The 22601-nt window shown below is 41.3% G+C and overlaps 1 long non-coding RNA gene across 2 annotated transcripts in view; it reads right to left on the bottom strand.

Annotated features, from left to right (window-relative positions):
- Nucleotides 1-22601, bottom strand: part of LOC150067468 (uncharacterized) — a 117385-nt gene that overhangs the window by 27150 nt on the left and 67634 nt on the right. For both annotated transcript variants that reach the window (XR_016534622.1, XR_016534623.1), the window contains one exon: nt 12308-12414. This is a non-coding gene — a long non-coding RNA (uncharacterized LOC150067468). The remainder of the gene's footprint in view (nt 1-12307; nt 12415-22601) is intronic.

The raw sequence follows: 22601 nt of genomic DNA, 5'->3' as shown, positions 1-22601 counted from the left end.
GCACATCAAGGCATCACTGACCACTGTGACCCAGGGCACAGTTTCTAAACCACTGGCAATTCTCTCTGTCATCTGAATACTGTTCTGTATAAAGGGGTAATTGAGAGGCTACAGAGACCTGGAATTGATTTTAAAAACAAAAACAAAACACCCCACTGTGCATTAAACCCTTCCCTCTCCCTCTCTCTCTCTCTCTCTCTCTCTCTCTCTCTCTCTCTCTCTCTCTCTCTCTCTCTCTCTCTCTCTTTCTCATTTTTTAACTATTGCAGACACTAGGATTTTTCCAGTAGTGTTTCTCCAGAGCTTCTTCCCCAATCACTATCTCTTTAAAATTCCCCTCCCATTTTTATTCATTTCCTATGGAGAGTTTAGGCTTTAGTTTCCTGGTCAACCATCTTCATTGTCTGGGGAAGGGGGCTGCAGAGGGGCGCTTGTTTGAGCATCTAATTAAATTGAATTTTGCTAAACAAAACAGCATCTCCTCTAGAGAGAAATCATATCACTGTTTGTGAGCAGAAGCAGCTGTCAGCAATTATGTTTTAAATAGTAGGGTTTATTCTCCTATTTGATATGCATCATTTATATATTTTAAAAAAAGCATGCTTGTATGGAGAAGCAAGTCCAAGAATGAACTGGAACAAAACCAGTTATATTCAAGGCAAACTCTTGAATTGGACCCAAAGGCTATTTTCCACTATTTTCCTTGGTGTGCATGCGTGTGTGCGTGTGTGCATGTGTGTGTGCATGTGTGTGTGTTTCCACCATAATCCTGCACATTTTACCAGTGGCTGGCAGTTCCAGCTCCAATCCCAACTTTACCTTTAAGATAAGGAATGGGGTCATGAATCACAGTAGACAACTAACAAGAACATTTTCCCCACAAGCATTTCCAATGTGGGTGTCAGAGCCAGCAGGATAAAGCCATCTTCTGAGTCCATCTGCAACCACACCACATGTATTCGCATTTCCCTTCCCCAGTTCAACTGTTTCCCAGAACACGGGGAAACTGATGGAAACTCCTTTACTCCCTCATATCTTTCTCCCTTCCTCTTCCTCTTCCTCCCTGGGGTCAAGGACACAGTCTATCTGGTTCCAATTCTGTATTATGTGAAGTAGATCAGCTGGATCTCTGATCCACAATGCCAGGCAGGGGATGGAGGTGGGGCTTGGACACAGGGGATGCTGGAGGAAGATTACAGAAGTGAAATGGAAACAAAGAAACAAACAAAACTCAGAGGTGTAGCCACCAATTTACCATGTGTCTGTCCAGTGTAGTCCTTGTTCTGGGTTTTCATGAAGAGCCTTTGCAACCTTCCAACACAGAAATAAATATACGTGGTTGTGTGTGTGTGTGTGTGTGTGTGTGTGTGTGTGTGGTCAGTTGTGGGGTTTGAACTCAGGGCTTGGGTGTGTCCCCGAGCCTCTTTATGCTCAAGGTTAGTGCAGTATTTGAGTGGTTAATTGGAGACAAGAGTCTCATGTGGACTTTTCTGCCCAGGCTGACTTTGAACTGAGATCCTTAGAGCTCAGCCTTCTGAGTAGCTAGGATTGCAGATGTGAACCACTGGCACCCAGCTACACACTTTGTTTTTTTTTTTAACTCTCTCATATCCTTTCCTTTCTCTAGTTCATATGCACCCTCTTTCTTATTTTCCTGATTATAAATGAAATGTGTTCTCATTACAAAGGAAAAGAATGAAGAAATGAATAAATAGACAAAGGTCTCATTCACCCTCCAAAATAATCAGTGAGTCAGCTACTTTTCATATAGTTTTGAATATTTCAGAAATGTTTGGATATTTATGTCTATCATCCAGATGGTTTTCACAGCCTGACTGAGGCATACTCTTTATCCAGCTGTCTTTTTGCTTCATATTAAATTATGGCTCTTTTCTAAGCCAATCAATATATATTTACAGCATGATTCCTAATGGTACATTATATGGCAGACTTATAATTTATTCAACTGGCTGCTCTTAATGAACTCGATATCTTCCCCTTCAGTCCCAGAAAACTGACATCTAGAAACTTTCTCCTCACAGCTGCTTCTGGTTTTCATTCATCACCCCCCACAAAGGGAGCCTTGGGTCTTTCTTATGAATCCCTGTGGATAGAACCATGACCTCCAAACATTTGAAATTCCTATAGCCAGTGCACTGCTGACTTATGAATAGGATAGCTATAGACCAAAGAAGGGGAACTGGCTCTTAACTCACCTCTCTCCCGTTGACAAGCTTTTCTTCCTTAGCTTATCCTCTGTCTCTAAATGTGCAAATCTTACAGGCTCAACACCTTTCACCAACATTTCCTTCTTGTATTCTCCGTAAGCTTACCTTAGCTAACACACATCTAGAATTCTTCCTTTTTCCCTCTGTCCTGGTAAACTTTCTTTCCCGCTCTTCTATAATACACACACTGTGGTAAACATTCCTTATCCACACATCTATACCCCTCATCCTCACCCCACTAACCCACAGCCAGTAACTGAATGTTGATGGCTCAGAAACAGGGGTCCCTGGAATCCTTCCTCTCTTCTCAATGGAAAACAACTAGCCTTTGAAAAATCAGGCTGAGCAGGCCTGCTAGTGGCTGGCCGATTGCAGCACTGGAGGGGTTCATCTACCTAGATTTGAGAGCTCATGAACTTCCTCCAAAACCTTCAATAGCACTGAAGCTGAGCTGAGAAACAGGAAAAGAAAAGTAGAAATGCAAAGCACACTGTCCTAGATTGTCATTTTGCTGTCTGTATGCTGGCACGGTATAGGATTTTCTTTTTTATTATTATGAAAGCAATATTTAGAGGGGTTATAGTTACATCAGTCAGGTAAAGAGTGCATTTCTCCTTGGACAAATGGGATAGGTGTTTCTGATACATGGTGTAATCCTTTGAAACCAACCTGGTTATTCCTCAAGATATCAGGAGGATTTACAAGAAGCCTTTGAAATGACCAGGAGGTCTTCATGGAGACAATTTATTGGATTGCAAATGAGATTGTTGTGCCTTATCTAGATGGAAGTATTTCTCTGGATTTTGCTTTTATTCACCTCTAATTATTTCCCTGGAAGGAAAGGTCAGAGCTTCTTTTCTTGTTCATTTTCTTGCCATTGCATTCTACCAGTAAAGTGGCAAGGGAGGAGCTTAAGAGAGGCAGAAGTTTTACATTCACATGGTGGGTAAAAACAAGGTTCAATTACCACCTCCACTATGTTCTCCAGTGAGTCTAGACCACTCATTCACTTTGAATCTCAGTTTCTCCATCTGTAGCATCAAAATATGTTTTCTAGCTCTGAATTATTATTCCGAATTATTTATTGCTTTAGGCAATAAAGATAAGAATTGGAAGAAAGCAAGATTCTAGCAAGGCATTGGATGGCTCATGTCTATAAGCCTAGCTACTAAGGAGGCTGAGATTTGAGGATCTTGGTTCAAAGCCCACCCAGGAATGAAAGTCTTATCTCCAATTAACCTCCAGAAAACCGCAAGTGGCACTGTGGCTCAAGTAGTAGTGTATTAGCCTTGAGCTGAAGAGCTCAGGGACAGTGCCCAGGACCAGAGTTTAACCCTACAACCACCACCACCACCAACAAAACAAAGTAAGATTCTATTTATCAGTTACACTAAAAAAAAAAAGTAATGAAATGACAGTCACTTCTGTAGGTGAATGCTGATTCATAATAAAACTCAGGCTCAGACAGAAAAGGCTTCCTGGGAAGATCATGAAGGGGTCTGTTGACCATTTCCTAGATATTACCCCCTCTTCTCTCCTTTAAGTACAACAGCCTCACTCAAACATGTAATATTTTATCTGGGTAAACAACCACTTAGTCAGAGCCAAAATTTCCCAGAGTTCCTTGCACCGCTTGTGGAGTGTGAGCAGAAAGCCATTTAGCACAATAGCATGCAAGCAATTTCCTTATATGTGCTTGTTCTTGACTTCCTTTGTCCACTTCTCTTGGCTGAGCACAGGGACAACTGGAGCCATGGATTCATGGCAAAGCCTTCCTCCTACCTGAATCATTCAACTCTGGACTTTTTTTTTGCCAGTCCTGAGCCTTGAACTCAGGGCCTTGGCACTGTCCTTGGGCTTTCTCAAGGCTAGTGCTCTACCACTTGAGCCATAGCACCACTTCTGGCTTTTTCTGTGTATGTGGTAAGGAGGAATCAAACCCAGGGCTTCGTGTATGCTAGGCAAGCACTCTACCACTAGGCCACGCTCCCAGCCCTCAACTCTGGGCTGCTAATGAGAGAATTAGGAAGAAATTAATACTATCATCAAGCATCATAATATCTGAAGCATTAAAACACCAGACAGTGATGAGAAGATAACCAGACAGAGCTAGATTTGAATTCTGGCTCTGTTGCTTATCGGCTCTTAAACAGATCATTTTCCTGTCTATTCACCTTTCTATAAAATATGCGGATGCTCTCTTTTCATTGTATTTTTATTCTTTATTATTCTCCTTAAGGGGCTTGTACAAAGGGTTTTCAGTTCAACCTGTCTGTTTAGGTGTGCAATGCATCTTGCCACTGTCACCCCTCCATCATTCCCCCCATGTATTCTAACCCAATCCAACACCTCAAATTACCCAGTTCCATTTTCATGAACAATATATGAGTATTATGACTGTATTTACCTACTCTTCCTCTCTCTCTCCAACCTCTGTCCTACCCTTCTCTGATAAAAACAAGTTTCAGCTTCTTGGTATTCATTTTGTTAAACTACAAGTTCTTCAAAAAAGCTTCACCAAGATATTTTCTTATTTAGGATGACTGTGGAGGTCAACAAGGTAATATAAGCAGGTACTACTCAATAGATAGTACTTGTGATTATTATTCAGAAGGCACCATGGTAAAAGTCATTTCAGGAGGGGTCAAACAGTGGGACTGTAGGGATGAGAGCTGCAAAAGCTCTCAGCTTCAGTGGGGTACAGTGACTCACACTTGTAATCCTAGCTACTTAGGAGGCTGAGATCTGATGATTGAGCTGCAAAGCCAGCCCAGGCACTAAAGACCTTGAGACTCTCATCTCCAATTAATCACTAGAAAATGGGAAGTGGAGCTGTGGGTCCAGGAGGGTGGTAGCCTTGAGCTGAAGAGCTCAGGGACAACGTCCAAGCCCAGAATTCAAGCCCCATGACCCACAAAAAAGAAGAAGGAGGGAGGAGGGCCAGGAGTTTGGCCTAGTGGTAGAGTGCTAGCCTAGCATGCACGAAAGACCCAGGTTTGATTTGTCGGTACCACATACATAGGAAAAAAAAAACCAAACAAGCTGGAAGTGGTGTTGAGGCTCAAGTAGTAGAGTTCAAGCCTTGAGAAAGTCCAAGGACAGTGCTTAGCCCCTGAGCTCAAACCTAGAACTGGCAAAAAAAAAAAAAAGCTTCAGAACAGCATTCCTAGGTGTTACCCAATATGAGATAGAAGGCCATCAGCAAACTGAATAAATGCCCGAAGAGGAACCAGACATGGAACTATTTCAACAAAATAGAGTAAGTGTTGAGGGAGTAGGGTCAGAAAACATTTTTATCTTTCTGGTCCTAGATGCAGAATTGTACTGAATAGGTACCATATACTTTATGGCTGATCAAGTCCCCCTTTCCACTTTCATGCTGCAAAGATCAAGACCAAGTTTGTGGCTTCCCACCTGGTGATGGGCACGCTAAAGGGACAAGCACCTTGGTACCTGGTCTACTCTTTTGTTCACTTTATATCTCTAACTTGGTTGCTTTTCTCTTTCTTAATTTTTCCAAGTTATGTTCTCTTGTGGGACTTTATGAATTCCCACTAAACTCTTAATATTTTTTTTCCTGAAACGAAGAATGAATTAGTGGATAGATAGATGATTTAGTGATAGCAGAATTGAAAAAATGGGCAGAGATCTTAGGAGACATACAATAATTTAATTCCAGGGTTTCTTCCTGAAATATCCTTGAGCTATGCCTCAATATGTGCAGTGATTAGAAGACTTCTCCAGTAAGTATTATCTAAATTCACATTTATAGCATTGTATGATTTGGTTTCTAATATGTAGATATAGGACAATAATAGTGCAAAGACATTTTACTCAAATTAAGTCTAGTGTATGATACATGTGGTATCTCTTAAAACAATATATACAAGAACCTAAAAACAGCAGGCATTGCTCGGGACATGATTCAAATGATAGAGTGCCTGCCTAGCAAATTCAAGGCCTCAAGTTCAATCACTAGTACCTCAAAAAGAAAAAAGAAGAATTAGCAATCATTGTGAAAACAATAAAAAGTCAGAAAACATGACTTTATTAGGAAAATATGAATCCAAACCATAATGAAATATATATTATACCTGTTATGATGTTTATATAATTAGTTTTTTAAAAGAAAAGAATAAGTTTTAACCAAAAAATGGAAACTCAAACCTCACATAAGTTACAGATGAAAATATAGCAGAGAGAAACTCAAGTTCACATACATTGCTGGTGGAAATATAAAATGGGATAGGGTCTTTTTGCTATCAGAGTCCCCAGAGAGCTTAGGATGTCACATGATAAGAGACTGAATTCTTGCGAGACCTAGTCAAACTGCATTTTATAGTAGATTCACTTCGCAGATAACTCACTAGCCTATGAATGCACTAATCTCTTCACTGCATGAATGAATCAACTCATTTGTAAGGAGAGAGTCCCTGTAACCTCTCAAATGTCCATCTGCCTGGTGGAGAGAAAATTCAAGATGGCAGAAGAGATGTTTCTCCATTGAACTCTGTGTAGGAGTCTGGGAGAGAGAGAAAGGGAAAGAGAGAGAGAGAGAGAGAGAGAGAGAGAGAGAGAGAGAGAGAGAGAGAGAGAGAGAGAGAGAGAGAGAGAGGCAGACAGAGAGAGACAGACAGAGAGACAGAGAGAGAAATTCATGTGTAGAAGAGTAAAACTGAGGAAAAAGCACCAAGAACCAAAAGAGAGAAAGGAGGCAGCTGAAATGAGCAGGGAAACAGAAAGGAGACAGAAAATCAGAAGAGTTTGCAGCTCCAACCTTGTCTCCCAGTGGAGGAGGGAAAGTCAGTGCTTCCACTACATAGTAAACCAGGCGACCTCTGTGTCACAGTGGCAGACTTAGCAGGTGACTAATCCACACCTCCCATCCTCCTTAAACCCAGTGCAGGGATTTGGCAGGTCAGTGACTTTTATAACATGACAGGTCAGCATCAGACTTCCCACCCTCAGGAGCTGGCAGGAAGGTACCATCTTGTAGTAAAATTCTGCTTGGGATTGACATACTCAGCATATCAGATCACACTAGCTGTTTGCAGGCAGCCTGTGGCCTGTGGAGGAGTTTGAGACTGAGACACAATCTGGGGCTTGGGAATGAAGGAACCATCACATTCTGCACATTCTGACACATTCTGCAAGCCCTAGCCATTGTGTGTGCAGACATGGAAAGAGAGTTAGCCCTCTGTGCAGTGAGAGCAAATTGCTAGCCTGAGGACCATTTCAAAAAACCAAAGAATCTAGTTTCTCCTGGTCAGTTAATCAAGGGGATCAGTTTATCCCCTTGAGAGCTGCCATTCATCTTATGTATATTTATGTTATATACATATACCACACGTAGCTAGCATAGAGTATAGTGAATACATATTATATAAGCACACACATATATCCCTTATTTCATTTCATGACCAACTCTGAGGTTCCTATTATTACCCCTATTGTACAGGCTCAAAAGGAAACTGAGTCACAGGTTAAAGAAGGGTCCAACTTCAGACATTGGAAAGCAAGAACTGAGTCTCAGAAAGGCTGAAGGAGAGGGCCAGGAGAATGGCCTAGCGGTAGAGTGCTTGCCTCATATGTATGAATCCCTGGGTTCAATTCATCAGTACCACATACCCAGAAAAAGCCAGAAATGGTACTGTGGCTCAGGTGGTACAGCACTAGCCTTGAGAGAGCCCAAGGACAGTGCCTAGGCCCTGAGTTCAAGCCCCAGGACTGGCAAAAACAAAACAAAACAAAGAAAGGCAACGGGTGGTAAAAATCACACAAGTAAAATAAGAACTTAAATTTTCTATAAGAATAAATCTTTATTAGGATGTCATGTCCAGAATCTTCCACATTATTTGAATACTCATTCTCTATGGAAGTATGAATATAATAGATACTGGCACAAACAAATAGATTTATTCCTGTGTGGTAACAAGAAAAGTTGAAAGAAACAGTGAATGCCTTCTAACAGTTTGTCTGGAGGAGCTTGGCCTACTTTCTGTCTCCATGGACTTTAAAAAGGTGATTCTCTTTCTTTAGAGTTAGATCTTATTTTGGATTTGATTAAGTGCAAGTCACAGTGCTTTGCTGAGGTAAAGAGCTTAACACAAACCGTTCAAAGCTATTTGTTGCTGGATTAAAGACCCAAACCACAATGTTAAACATAAAAAAATGCAAACATAAAGTACTTCTAAAATCCACATGCTCTGAACACACATCTGAACATGCTCTGAACACTCATTATGTACTACTCCATCCCATCCCATATGATCTGGACATTGTACATCATTGTACGTGTGTGTGTGTGTGTGTGTGTGTGTGTGTGTGTGTGTGTGTGTGTATGCAGAGAGAGAGAGAGAGAGAGAGAGAGAGAGAGAGAGAGAGAGAGAGAGAGAGAGAGAGAGAGAGAGAGAGAGAGAGAAATGCAGCTGGAGAACTGACTGATCCAGCAAAAGTAATATTTACTTTTTGTTTCCAGTTCTAGGGCCTGAAGTCAAGGATTGGGCAGTAGTTGTAAGTCTTTGTGCTCAAAGCTAATGCTCTACCACTTTGAGCCACAGCACCATTTCTGGCTATTTGGTAGTTAATTGGACATAAGAGTGTTACAAGACTTTCCTGCCCAGGCTAGTTTTGAACCAAGATCCATAGATTTCAGCCTCCTGAATAGCTAGGATTATAAGTGTGAGCCACTAACACTCAACAATATTTACTTTTATTGAACAGTAAACAATAAAATGTTTATGGTGTATTAGGGCTTGGCACTTTTCATGCAGCATCTGATAAAATCTTCCTTCCCAGAATGCTATGAAAGATAAGAAAACTAAGGCCTAGAGATATAGTAATAACTGACTCCATGTCAAATGGCTAGCACTTGACATAGAATCCAGACTCAGATCTGTTGGAAGCTTCAGTTGAACTATATCCTATCAGACTTTCTGTGTGTGTGTGTGTGTGTGTGTGTGTGTGTGTGTGTGTGTTCAACTTCATACTACCCCTCTGAGAACTGTGGAATTCAGTCTCTCTGCTTCCTTGAAAGCCTAACTACATCAATTAAGCATATTCTCAGAATATATTGAAAGATCTCTACAGTAATTTTTTAAAAAACTACATGTGTATATCATACTGATTTTAACTGAAGTCTCTCAGCATACATACTGTGAAGTTTCAAGTTGACTGGTAAGGATATTTAAAGATTATGAACCCATTTAGATTTCTGGCTAACTTTGTGCATGCCAGGCCTTTCACCAAGCCCTGGGATCTGGCTTTGGCTTCACATAATCCTAACCTTAAGGGGTCTAAGATTTAATAGCAGAGACCCGGAGACATAGGAACTAAACCATCACACAATATCACCTGTGTCACTTGACATCAAGTGTTTAACATTCTTAATATCTGAATATAGCACAGGCACTGGTGAGCCACAGAGTGAATGGACTCTAGCCATAAACATCTAGTATGACTAAAGTCTTGGTAGTGGGTTTCTGTTTTGAAGAGTACCATCTACAAGAGAGGCAAGCTGCAAAGCCACGTGCTGTCTTGATGATTCAAAAGAGAGGCATTTCAGTAGGCAAAAAGAAGCCAAAAGACATCCCAAGGGAAAACAACATGAGCAAAGGGAAGGAAGAAGGTCCCAGAGAGGGGCATCTGAGACTGAGAGGTGGGTGCCCAGTAGGAATGGTGAGAGATGAACTCAAAAAGGCAGATTGACAGCATATTTTGAAGGGTCTTGAATACTTCAGTGAATCATTTGACCTTCCTTTATATTTTTTTCTTCCTTTATATTTTTGACACTTCAGTCTTATGCAGAATATAAGATGAGTGTTCCAATATGCTTGGGCATATTGTCACAACCTATAATAGCTCTTTAACTCTTCATATGCTCAATAGATTTCATAAATGAACTCAACAGGAGAACCTGAGGGATCTGTTGGGCCATCCTTATTTTAAATCTCTCAAATTCTACCAACCTCCCTGTGTGTGTATGTGTGTGTGTGTGTGTTCATCCTGGGGCCTGAACTCAGGGCCTGGGCTCTGTCCCTGAGCATTTTTGTTTGAGGCTAGCTAGCACTACCCCTTGGGCCACATCCACTTTCAATTTTTGGTAGTTAATTGAAGAGCCAACTGCTTTGGCTGGCTTTGAATTGCAATCCTCAGATTCAGACTCAAATAACCAGGATTCTAAGAATGAGCCCCTAGGTACCTGGCTGCCAACTTCCTTTCCTACAAAATTCAAGGATATGATTGGATGGTCTTTGAGATCGTTTTCTGATTTAAGAGTCTTGGAAGGTATGATATGCATGACTAAGCTTCCTTCTGGAAGTTGCTAATGCTTTGCAGTGTGAGAATCTGCACATTCCCAAGATACACTGAAGAAAGCAGAGGCAATTACTCTGAAAAGTCGATCAAGGGCAAAGCAAACTACTTTGATAAAATTATCTAGGTTTTGTTTTTGAAAGACGGTGTCCAGTCAGGTCAATCAGATGGGAAGATGTCAGCAACAATTCTAAGAGAAACCCTTTCCCCTACTTTCTGGAAGGGTATGTTTCTTAAAAGAAAGAAGAAGAAAAAAATCAGTCTCCAGAGTCATAACTATGGTTCTAGCTTCCACCAAGTTCAGCTGAAAGCAAGTAACTTCGGAAGGTGACTTCATTGCTTGGCTGGGCAATTCTTTGGGATGGAAATCTAAGTCCAACCAGCCTGTGAAACTTTTCTTGAAGTGGAATTTAAGATGGCCAAAAAGCCTGTCCTTAGTTAACCCTAATAAAAGAAGAGCCTTACATCTTGAAGTGTAATTAAGAGATGAGTATACTTTTAATTATGTGGCTGAAATATATTATGGGAATCATTTTCATTTTTAAAAAGATCTCTTTCTCCCTCTCTCCTCCCCCCCTCCCTCTCTCCAGTGTAAAGAATTTGACGGTTCCTAATGGTTCTCCTCAAGGGCAAATATTCAGGGCTCTGCTGTGACCCCACTCTCACCTCTTGTCACCAGGGAGAACTCAACAGCACTAGCTCTGACTGATTTAAAGGAACACAAGTACAGAGAGGAGGTGATGGGGAGATATATTGGGAAAGAGGGGAAAAAAACACAAATTCACATTGCAATCAACAGAGAAAACTCCTGTGACCTTCAAAAGTGTAGAGATTTCTCACGAGCAAGGATACAGCGTTGTATGTAGTAGACACCAGCTGGTGTCCCCCCAGTGTGGTTACTTTCCAGTTCCAGATCACACACAATGCAGTCTCGGCCCTCAATATTCTCTCCAATGAACCACCAGAAAATATAGAGTGGAGCTGTGGCTTCAAGTGGTATAATGCTAGCCTTGAACAAGAGACGAGAGTTTAGGGACAGTGCCCAGGCCCTAAGTTAAAGCCTCACAACTGATCTAAATAAATAAATAAATAAATAGTCTTAGCCAGGCGCCAGGGGCTTAAAACTGTAATCCTAGCTACTTAGGAGGCTGCAATGCCAGCCAGGGCACAAAAGTCGTAAGACTCTTATCTCCAGCTAACCACCAGAAAACCAGAAGTGGTGCTGTGGCTCAAGTGGTAGAGCACTAGCCTTAAGCTGAAGAGCTCTGGGACCTCACCCAGGCCCTGAGTTCAAGCTTCCTGATGAACCAAAAAAAATTTAATTAGATAGACAGATGATAGATAGATAGATAGATAGATAGATAGATAGATGATTGATAGATAGATAGATAGATAGATAGATAGATAGATAGATAGACAGATAGATAGATTTGGGGAAACCGGGGCATACCTGGGTATTAAATAAAAAAGAAAATAGCAAGACTCTGGGATTCCAATGGAGGTAGCCTTAATGCTAACTCCATGTTAATCAACTCTGCATGTTATTCTCCACAGTGTTTTAGGCAAGGGGCCCCCTGCCTGCAACTACAGAGTAGATGTGCAATAGCTGCAGGGTGGCTACGAATCCACTTGGCCAGAGAACAATCCACAAACAAGGATAGAATGTCCCAGACATCTAGGCACAAATATCTTTGCAAATGTACACAGCTGCTATTGCGGAAAAAATAAAAGTATCAAATATTGAACACATCATGGCTTTTACTTACGGTTTCTCCATTTGAAATCCAAGGGAGAAATCAAAGTCCACATAGATATATCCAATTACTGCCATCTTTTTGCTGAATTTTCAGACACTGATAGATGATTCTTCTGTCTGTTATTTTAAAGGAACATCAATCAAAAGAATAAATAAGTGCAAATTCTAAACAGAGGCGATGTAAAACGTTTTTATGGAAGCATAACACGCACAGGGAGAGCAGCACACATCCTGGTGGAACATCTGGATGAATTCCATTAATTGACACATCTGCATAACTAGCATCCAGAAGCAGATCTGGAACCTCTGAAGATTCCTCGCGCTTCCTGCAGTCACTTTCCAGTTCCCTCGAGGCTAATCATTTGTACTGGCTATAGTTGTGTCTCCCCAAAGAGTCCTAAGACCTGGCACTGGACTGAATGGAACCTTATCTGGAGATTGAGTCGGGCCTTTGCAGATGCATAGTGAGATCATAGTGAATTCAATGACTGAGGAAAGAAGACCACATACAAAACAGGATCCTGCCCCCCCCCCAAAGACACAGAGCATGGCACTGGAAGATGGCCTTGTGAGGCCAGAACCAGGCAATGGGTCGATGGAGCTACACACTCAGAGATGCATGGATTGCAGATGGCCACAGGAAGCTGAAAGAGGCAAAAAAGGAGCCACCCCTAGAAACTTGATAGTGGGTGTCCTATCCATCTGACCCCTTGGTTTCTGACTTCTAGAAAGTAAATGTCGCTTTAAGCCACCTAGGGTGTGGCAATGTGCTACAGCACTGTAGGAACCCAGCAAACCATTGTTAAGCCTACTAACAGCAGGGTCAGATTTCTGCTTGTGTTTGTTTCAGCTGGTGGAACCACACAGAGCATGCTCCCTGTCTTCTTCCTGTCAGCACCCAGCTCATGATTTCGCTGCTGTAATTGCAATCTTCTGTCCTTTTGTCTTCAGTATTCTATCTAAGCAAAGGAGCTTTAAATGGACCTGTCACCCTGTCTCACTTGAGTTTATAACCCACCTCTTTGCAAGGGTAAGGAAACTATGCCAGGTTTGTATGAGAGTCAGAGTTCATAGGCTATACATCTCACCAGCTTCTTGTAAGAAGAAAGCATCATCTTAAGTTCCATGTAGGAAATCCCCAAGGGTCTCCTCTAAGAGACACAGAACGTTGCCTGGTATGGGCTATTGGCCTGAAACTAAATAGTATTAGGAATTGTGGAGAGGAGATCCTGTACTGAAAAAATACTTTGGTTTTCCAGATTTTCTTTCTGGAACTGTCTAATAAAGTTGTCATAGTGTTAACATTTCAGTACATTCCTTTTGTGGGTTCAGGAGGTCAGAAAAGGCAATAAAAAAGTAAATTCTCATACTCAAAAAGCCAAGAAAGCATCAAAGAAAGTGATGGGAGGTGGGCAGAATTATTACAACATGAAAGAATTGTTACAGCATGGAAGATTGATAGACTTAAACAACAAAGGTTATTGTTGTCTCACAGTGGTGGAAGGTAAAATGTAAATATGGAGATTCACACCTGTAATCCCAGCACTCGGGAGTCTAAGGCAGGAAGATCAGGATGTCAAGACCAGCCTGGGTTAAATATCATGATGGAACCATCCATAGAGCTAATTTCTTTCTTTCTTTTTTTCTGTCGGTTGTAGGGCTTAAACTCTGGGCCTGGGCATTGTCCCTGTGCTCTTCAGCTCAAGGTTACCACTCTACCCCTTGAGCTGCAGTGCCACTTCCAGTTTTCTAGTGGCTAATTGGAGATCAGTCTCATGGACCTTAGTGCCTGAACCGACTTTGAACCTCGATCTTCAGATCTCAGCCTCCTGAGTAGCTAGGATTACAGGCACAAGCCACTGTGCCTGGACAGAACTGATTTCTTGTGAGGTCTCTCTCCCAGGTTTGTGCATGACTACCTTACCCTTTTCCCTCCTGGGTGTTTTGTGTCCCTATGGTCTTTTGTATGTCCTTGAAAAGATACCAGCGTGAATTAGAGCCCACTGTGATTGACATTTTTTAACTTGACCACCTCTCTTAAAGTCTAAACCACAAATATAATCATATCCTAAGGACCTGGGGGTTAAAATAATGTGAATTTGGAAGAGGTGATATGACCCAGCCCATAAAAATCATTTGATGCTTTTTTTTTTCTTCTTGTTTTTTTTGGCAGTACTGGGGTTTGAACTCAGGTCCTTGAGCTTACATTTGGCTTTTTTATTCAATACTGGCACTCTACCATGTGAGCTATGCCTCCAGTCTAGCATTTTGCTGGTTAATTGGAGATAAAATCACATGGACTTTCCTGCCAGGGCTGGCATAGAGTCACCATCCTCCAGATCTCAGCCTCCTGAGATCCTAGCCAGGATTACAGGTATGAGCCGCCAACACTTAGCTATTATTTTTAATTTGTATGGTGGCTCCATCCTCCTGCTGATGGGCTTTCATTTGAGCAGGCTTCAGTCAAGGACAACTAAGGCTTATACCAATGCCACCCATACTGTATGGGGCCACAGGGGCCCAGAACTCTCTCCTCGGCTGAAGTCTCTATTGACCATTTTGTTTCTTGCTTGCTTTTTTTTTTAAAAAAAAACTTTGCATTTTTATTAATGTGAAGTGTTTTTCTTTTTTTTTATTGTAATTAGTAAAAGGGTTACATGATATTTGCCAGATAGAAGGTGCATTAATTCACATACATTGATACCCTTTCACATGTCTTGGTACCCATTTGCTTGCTTTTTTTTTTTTTGCCAGTCCTGAGGCTTAAAGGAGCACTGTCCTTGGGCTTTTTCAAGGCTAGAGCTCTACATTTGAGCCACCACCGCACCACTTCTAGCTTTTTTCTATGTATGTGTCACCAGGGAATCAAACCCGCTTCGTACAAGCATTTTACCACTAGGCCATGCTCACTCTCTCTTTCTCACTTTCTCCTTTCCTCCCTCTTTTTCACTCTTATTTTTTCAATGCAGAGACATTCTGGCTAGAGACTGCAGAGGTTTAAATGTTTTCATAATGAAGCTTGACAGGAGCATTTTATTTTCCCAGGTACAAGTGCAGTGCCCAAGACTAGCAGTGACTGCCTCGGAAGCAACCCTTCTCAGCCAGCACTTTCAATGAAAGCGTGCCCTTTGCAAGGATATAATGCAAAATGTTTGTTCCCTGTGGTTAGATTTCTCTTCCTTTTATTTTTTGAACTTTCTGTGTTTTGTTGAACTATGTATTATGGAAAGGTTCATAAACAGGGGCTTTTGTTATCATGAATGTATACAAAATAAAATGAGTCAAAATCTCCATCCTTCAAGGAGTCTTTGCTGAGTGTCTCATTGTTGGCCATCGTGCTCAATTCTGGAACTACAGAGATGGGGACCAGAGTTTCAGGGTCCAGCGCCAGAGACAAGAGTGCAACATCTGATTCTCAGGGTGCCAGACAGTGGCTAAGGACACGGTGTGCACTCTGGCCTGACATTCCTCTGAGCAGTGGCCCTTCTAGCCCTCAGGGATAGGGTCTAACAGTGACAAGGAGCAGAGATGCTGCCATCAATCCACCACACTGGTGGGATAAGAAGGAAACAAGCTGCCAGGCACCGGTGGCTCATACCTGTAATCCTAGCTACTCAGGGAGGCTCAGATCTGAGGACTGAGTTTCAAAGACAGCCCCAGTAGGAAAATCCATGAGTCTTTTCTCCTATTAACCACCTGAAAACCAAAAGCAGAGCTGTGGCTAAAGAGGTAGAGCATTAGCCTTGGGCAAAAATGCTCAGGGACAGTGCCTAGGTCCTGAATTCAAGCCCCAAGACCACCACCAACAACAACAAAAAGAAGAGGACAAGTGTGATGTGTTGAATTATGGTTCAGAAATGTTCATCATTCTCTGCTAATCACTTGACCTTAAGATGTGAATTCAGGTGCTGTGATGGTTACTTCATTGCTCTGAGAATTACATGAATCCATGTAAACAGAGAAGAACAGCACTCATTCTGAGACAGAAGCAGAAACATGCTGCCTTATGGTGATAAGTGTGTATGTACATGTATGTATGCATACTCTTAGCACTCCAGGTCCTGTTCCTGTACCTCCTAATAAGCCCCTCTTCTCCTATGCTAGACTTACACTATAGGCTTGTGGGCCAGGTATGATTTTCTCATTAAGGACTGTCCTGCACACTGCAGAATGTGTAACAGCATCTCTGGCTGCTAGTCATCAGATGCTAGCAGTAATGATCAAAAAACATCTCCAAAGATGATCAGATGTCCCTGGAGAGGTAAGGGTAGAGCATGGAAAACTCCTGTGCTACAGGGCATGAGACTCTTTTACCTGAGACCAAAAGAGCTGAGGTCCTTCCTAGAATCTGGGCTGGCCCTGAGCACACCAGGCATATGCACTAAGGAAAGGGTGTCCAGACCCAGGGACTAGGAATTCAAGTTAAACAAGATGAAATAGAGCTATGTACCCTTCCCTTTCTCTTTTCATCTTAATTATCAGAGATTTAAAAAAAAAAAAAACAAGCTGAGATCTGAGGATCGAAGTTCCAAGCCAGCTGGGGCAGAAAGGAAGGTCTGTGAGACTCTTATCTCCCATTAACCACCAGAAATTCAGAAACGGTACTGTGATAGAGCACTAGCTGTGAGCAAAAGAGCTCAGGGACAGTGCCCAGGCCCTGAGTTCAAGCCACAGGATCAACTAACTAAAGAAATAAATGGCATATAGTTCACTCACCAGTGAATAAACAAAATGTGTTATATTCAAACAACAGAATTTAAGTGGCCCTGAAAAAGACTAGACTACTGATGCTTCTCTAATTGAACTGAACATCAGTGCTCAGGGAAGGAAACAAAACACAAAAGACCACCTAGCCCGTAATTCCATTTATACACAAGTTCAAAACAGGAGAATGTACAGGAGGTCTCTATAAATTTTTAAGGGCTAGGACAGGATATTGGGAGATAGGGAACAGGTACAGGGCTTCTTTTTAAGATGAAAATGATCTCAAGTGGTAATAGTTGTATAAATTCATAGCCACATAAAAATTGTTGAATTGGGTATATTAAATGGATGGGCTATATATATATATATGAATAGTATCTCAATAAATCTACCTATGCAAACAGATGCTTAAAGCTTCTAAACATTGGCCGGGAGTTTGACTTAGTGGTAGAATACTTACCTAGCATGCACAGAGACCCGGATTAGATTCCTCGGTACCATATACGTAGAAAAAAGCCAGAAGTGGCGCTGTGGCTCAAGTGGTAGAACACCAGCCCTGAGAAACCACAAGGATAATTCCTAGTCCCTGAATTCAAGGCCCAAGACTGGCAAAAAAAAAAAAAGAAGCTTTTAAGCACTGTAAATATTAAATATGGTCATATTCAATATTAGGCTGAGGTCTAAGGATCATAGCTCAAAATCAGCCTAGAAAGGAAAGTCCAGGAGACTTTTATCTCTAATTAGGGTGGGGGGTGGGAGAAGAAAGAAAACTGAGAAGTGGTGGTGTGGTTCAAGTGATAGAGTACTAGCTTTGAGTGTGAAAAGTTAAGAGAAAGTATCCAGGCCCTGAGTTCAAGCACCAGTACTGGTATGGATGCATGTGACACACACATGTACAAGCACGCATGCACACACACACACAAATACATACACACAAGCTACTGTAGAGTTCTCTTTCCTTTCCTCCCTTCCCCTCTGTATGGTGTCATGCCCTCTTGGGGACTCACAGCTCATTTAGGAAACGATGGAAGTAGTGGATCAGATTCCTTTGCCTCCCTCTTTCACAGTGGGACACTGCTGGAGAGAGCTGGCAGCAAGGCGGGATACCTGATTAGGGGGTGAGGATGAAAAAAGAAAAAGACAAGTAACAGATGGGGTTGGGAGGGCTACAGCCCAAGACTACACCCTAAGGCCATAAGCATAAGACCGCAGCTCCCGTTTAGTTCCCGTTCCGGTCTTATATAGACTCTACAAAACAAGAACCTGTCAGGTGTTACATTGAGAATCAATTCTCAGCAGAGAGTGATAAAGCAATAACACATTCGTACCCAATGGTAATCAAGTCTCAGCAGAAAGTGATTCACAAAACCGGCAATGTAGCTCAAAGTTCATAGGCATGGCGTCATACATGACAGCTCATTTCTTTGTGTGGTTATCTTACTCAGTGAAGCAGATTCATGGGCCAGCCTGACCCCACACTCAGCTCCCAACAGGGCACTATTAAAAGTTAGACATCCTATCAAGTACCCAACTTGAGAACCAAAAAAACAAACAAACAAACTCTGCACCCAACTCAAGAGTAAAAAAGAACTCTCTCAACAACAAGCATAGCAATGATGTGAAGAAAACAAGATAGGATGAGACTGCTCTATTCACACTCTCTTCATGGGTGCATAAATGGGCATAATCACCTTACTATTAAAGCTAAGCTATACAGACCCTAAATCCCAGCAATTTAATTTCTTGGTATTTACCCAACAGAACTGCAAACAGAGAGGAGGAGATAAAGGAAAGCTGGCTAATGAGAACCAAATCACAATGAAGCAGAAGGAACAGAGTGACCCACACACCCCAGAGGGATGACAGAAGTTCACAGTAAATATTATATATTTTATGAAGACCTAGGGAAGAGCAGCTTGAAGGATCCAAGCACAGAGGAATTGTAAAAGGGAAATTATTTTTTCTTTCTTTAAAAACCATTTTTATGAAAGAGAACTTTGGGTGATTACATTTAATCAATGGCTGCTCTTTGTTGAAATACCACCATATCCTATTAGTCTAATGAATTCAGGTTAACCCAAAATATTTTTCATTTGTATAAACAAAAAGGAATGCAGGGGGATGGGAGTTTGGCCTAGTGGTAGAGTGCTTGCCTAACATGCACAAAGACCTGGGTTTAATTCCTGGGTACCCCATAGAAAAAGCCAGAAATGGTGCTGTGCCTCAAGTGATAGAGCACTAGCCTTGGGAAAGCCCAAGGACTTTGCTCAGGCCCTGAGTTCAAGACCTAGGACTGGCAAAAAGAAAAAGGAACACAAAACAGGAACCTCAGAAGACAGCTGCTAGAATGCTCATAACAGCATTGTGTGCAATAGCCCCACACCACAAACAACCCGAATGTCCATCAGTAGACACACTCCCACAATGAATTCCATTCCTACTGAGAATGAGTGGGTTGCTCCTATACACTGAAAATGAATACATCTCATGAAAAGAAAATAACTTGATTTCCTTTTTCAGGGTTTTAAAGTTTTCATCAAAAAGGGCCTTTACATTCTTAGTTAAGCTAATTCCTAGGTACTTTATTTTCTTTGAGGCTATTGTGAAAGGAGTTTCTTTCCTGATTATTGCCTGTTCCTCTCACTGTTGATGTAAAGGAGAGAAGTTGATTTTTGAGGGTTAATTTTTATAGCCTGCTACCCTTCCAAAGTTTTGAATCAGCTCAAGGAGCTTGGGAGTAGAGTCTACAGGATTCTTTAAATACAGAATCATCTGCAAAGAGGGATAGTTTTACTTCCTCTTTCCCTACTTGGATCCCCTTTATGCTTGCTTCTTGCCTTATTGCACTGGCTAGGAATTCTAATACTATGTTAAAGAGGAGTGGAGAGAGTGGGCATCCTTGTCTCGTTCCTGATTCTAGAGAGAATGGTTTTAGCTTTTCGCCATTAAGTATAATACTAGTTGTGGGTTTGTCATACACAGCCTTTATTATATTGAGGAATGTTCCATGGATTCCTAGTTTCTCCAGAGCTTTTAACATAAAGGGGTGTTGGATCTTGTCAAATGCCTTTTCCGCATCTATTGAGACAATCATGTGATTTTTGACCTTGCTCCTGTTGGTGTGTTGAATTATATTAATTGATTTGTGTATGTTGAACCAGCTTTGCCTCCCTGTGATGAATCCTGTTTGATCATAGTGTATAATTTTTTTTATAAGTTGTTGTAGACGGTTGGCCAGTATTTTGTTGAGAAGTTTTACATCGATGTTCATCAAAGAAATAGGTCTATAGTTCTCTTTCTTTGATGAATCTCTGTCTGGTTTGGGGATGAGGGTTATACTGGCTTCATAGAATGAGTTTGGTAAAGAACCTTCATTTTCAATTTCGTTAAAGAGCTTGAGGAGTATTGGTGTGAGCTCTGCTTTGAAGACCTTATAGAATTCAGCTGTGAATCCATCTGGCCCTGGGCTTTTCTTAGGTGGTCTCTTAAAAGCAGAACTAAGAAAATGGAAAAACCTCCCATGCTCCTGGATTGGAAGAATCAACATTGTGAAAATGACAATCTTGCCAAGGGCTATCTACAAATTCAACGCAATACCCATCAATATCCCAATGGCATTCTTTAAAGAAATAGAAGAGGCGATCCAAAATTTCATATGGAATAATAAAAGACCCCGTATAGCAAAAACATTTCTTAACAGAAAGAACAGTGCAGGAGGAATTTCAATACCAAACGTTAGACTCTATTACAGAGCTATAATTATCAAAACAGCTTGGTACTGGCACAAGAACAGGCCTGAAGACCAATGGAATAGAACTGAGGACCCAGATATTAAACCATAGACCTATGGCCACCTAATCTTTGACAAGGGAGCCAAAAAAATAGAATGGAAGAAAGATAGCCTCTTCAACATGTGGTGCTGGCAGAACTGGTTAAGCACCTGCAAAAAACTAAAGTTGGATCCTTCTTTGTCATCCTGCACTAGAATTAACTCCAAATGGATCAAAGACCTGGAGGTAAAAGCTGACACACTGAAAACTTTACAAGAAGGAATAGGAGATACACTAGGCCTCCTTGGCACAGGTCAAAACTTTCTTAATAAGGACCAAGAATCACAACAAATCAGAGAAAGGCTGGATAAGTGGGACTGCATTAAACTGCAGAGCTTCTGTATGGCAAAGGACATAGCTAGTAAATTAATTAGGAAGCCTACAGAATGGGAGAAGATCGTCACCAACCATTCAGCGGACGAAGGCCTCATATCTAAAATATATCAACAGCTCAAAAAATTGAATCACTCCAAAACTAATCTCCAAAGTAACAACCATCCCATTAAAAAATGGGCCAAAGACTTAAAGAGAGTCTTCTTTGAAGAAGAAACAAAAATGGCCTATAGACACATGAAGAAATGCTCAACATCTCTGGTCATAAAAGAAATGCAAATCAAAACAACTCTAAGATTCCACCTCACTCCAGTTAGAATGGCCAGGATCAGGAAAACTAATAACAACAGATGCTGGAGGGGATGTGGCCAGGAGGGATCCCTACTACACTGTTGGTGGGAGTGCAAACTTGTTCAACCACTATGGAAAGCAGTATGGCAGTGCCTCCAAAGGCTAAACATAGAGCTCCCCTATGACCCAGCAATTCCACTACTTGGCATTTACCCAATTGTCCAGAAACAAGGGCATACTAAATCCACTAGCACAACAATGTTCATTGCAGCACTATTACCCTTAGGAAGATATGGAACCAACCTAAATGCCCGTTGGTTAATGATTGGATCAACAAGATGTGGTATTTACACACAATGGAATTTTATGCTGCTGTCAGAAAGAACAACATTGCCCCATTTGTTAGGAAATGGAAAGACTTAGAAAAAAATCATATTAAGTGAAGTAAGCCAGACTCAAAGGAACTTAGGCTCAATGGTTTCCCTCATTTGTCATAACCAGTAGAAACATTGGGCTCTACTAGCAGAGATCTGCAATAGAGCAAAACCTTGATACATAAGGCCATATAGTATGAAGCTAATTGAAAGGACCTCCAGGATATTGAAACAAAAGCCATATAATGAATGATTGTTGTCCTTAATGTACTATGTTATTTCTCATCTCTTTTGCTGTCCCTTGGTTATCTCATATTGTTACAGTATCTCACTTTGTTATCTGATATATTGGATATATTTGTATTTGGTTATTTGAAATTGGATAGGGAAGGGGGGAAAACCAAGACAGGGGGTGCGGGGGGGGGGTGGGGGAGGGTAATGGGGACCAAGACATGTGAAAGGGTATCAATGTATGTGAATTAATGCACCTTCTATCTGGCAAATATCATGTAACCCTTTTATTAATTCCAATAAAAATATTAAAAAAAAGAAAATAACTTGAAAAAAAAAAGAAAATGACTTGAGTGAAAGAAGCTAGACATGAGAGGGCACAGAGCAATTCGATTTAGATGAAGAAAAGTAGAGGAATCCATATTGTTAGAAGTCGGGCCTACACAGAATGGGAGAGATCTTCACTGGCCATACAACAGACAAGAGGCTCATATCTAAAATATATCTACAGCTCAAAAAATTGAATCTCTCCAAAACAAAT

This window comes from Megascapheus bottae, chromosome 2 (assembly GCF_031878675.1).
Source record: "Megascapheus bottae isolate mThoBot1 chromosome 2, mThoBot2.hap1, whole genome shotgun sequence".
Classification (NCBI taxonomy): domain Eukaryota; kingdom Metazoa; phylum Chordata; class Mammalia; order Rodentia; family Geomyidae; genus Megascapheus; species Megascapheus bottae.
Note: the sequence above shows the minus strand (reverse complement) of the source record. Positions and strands in the feature narration are given on the sequence as shown.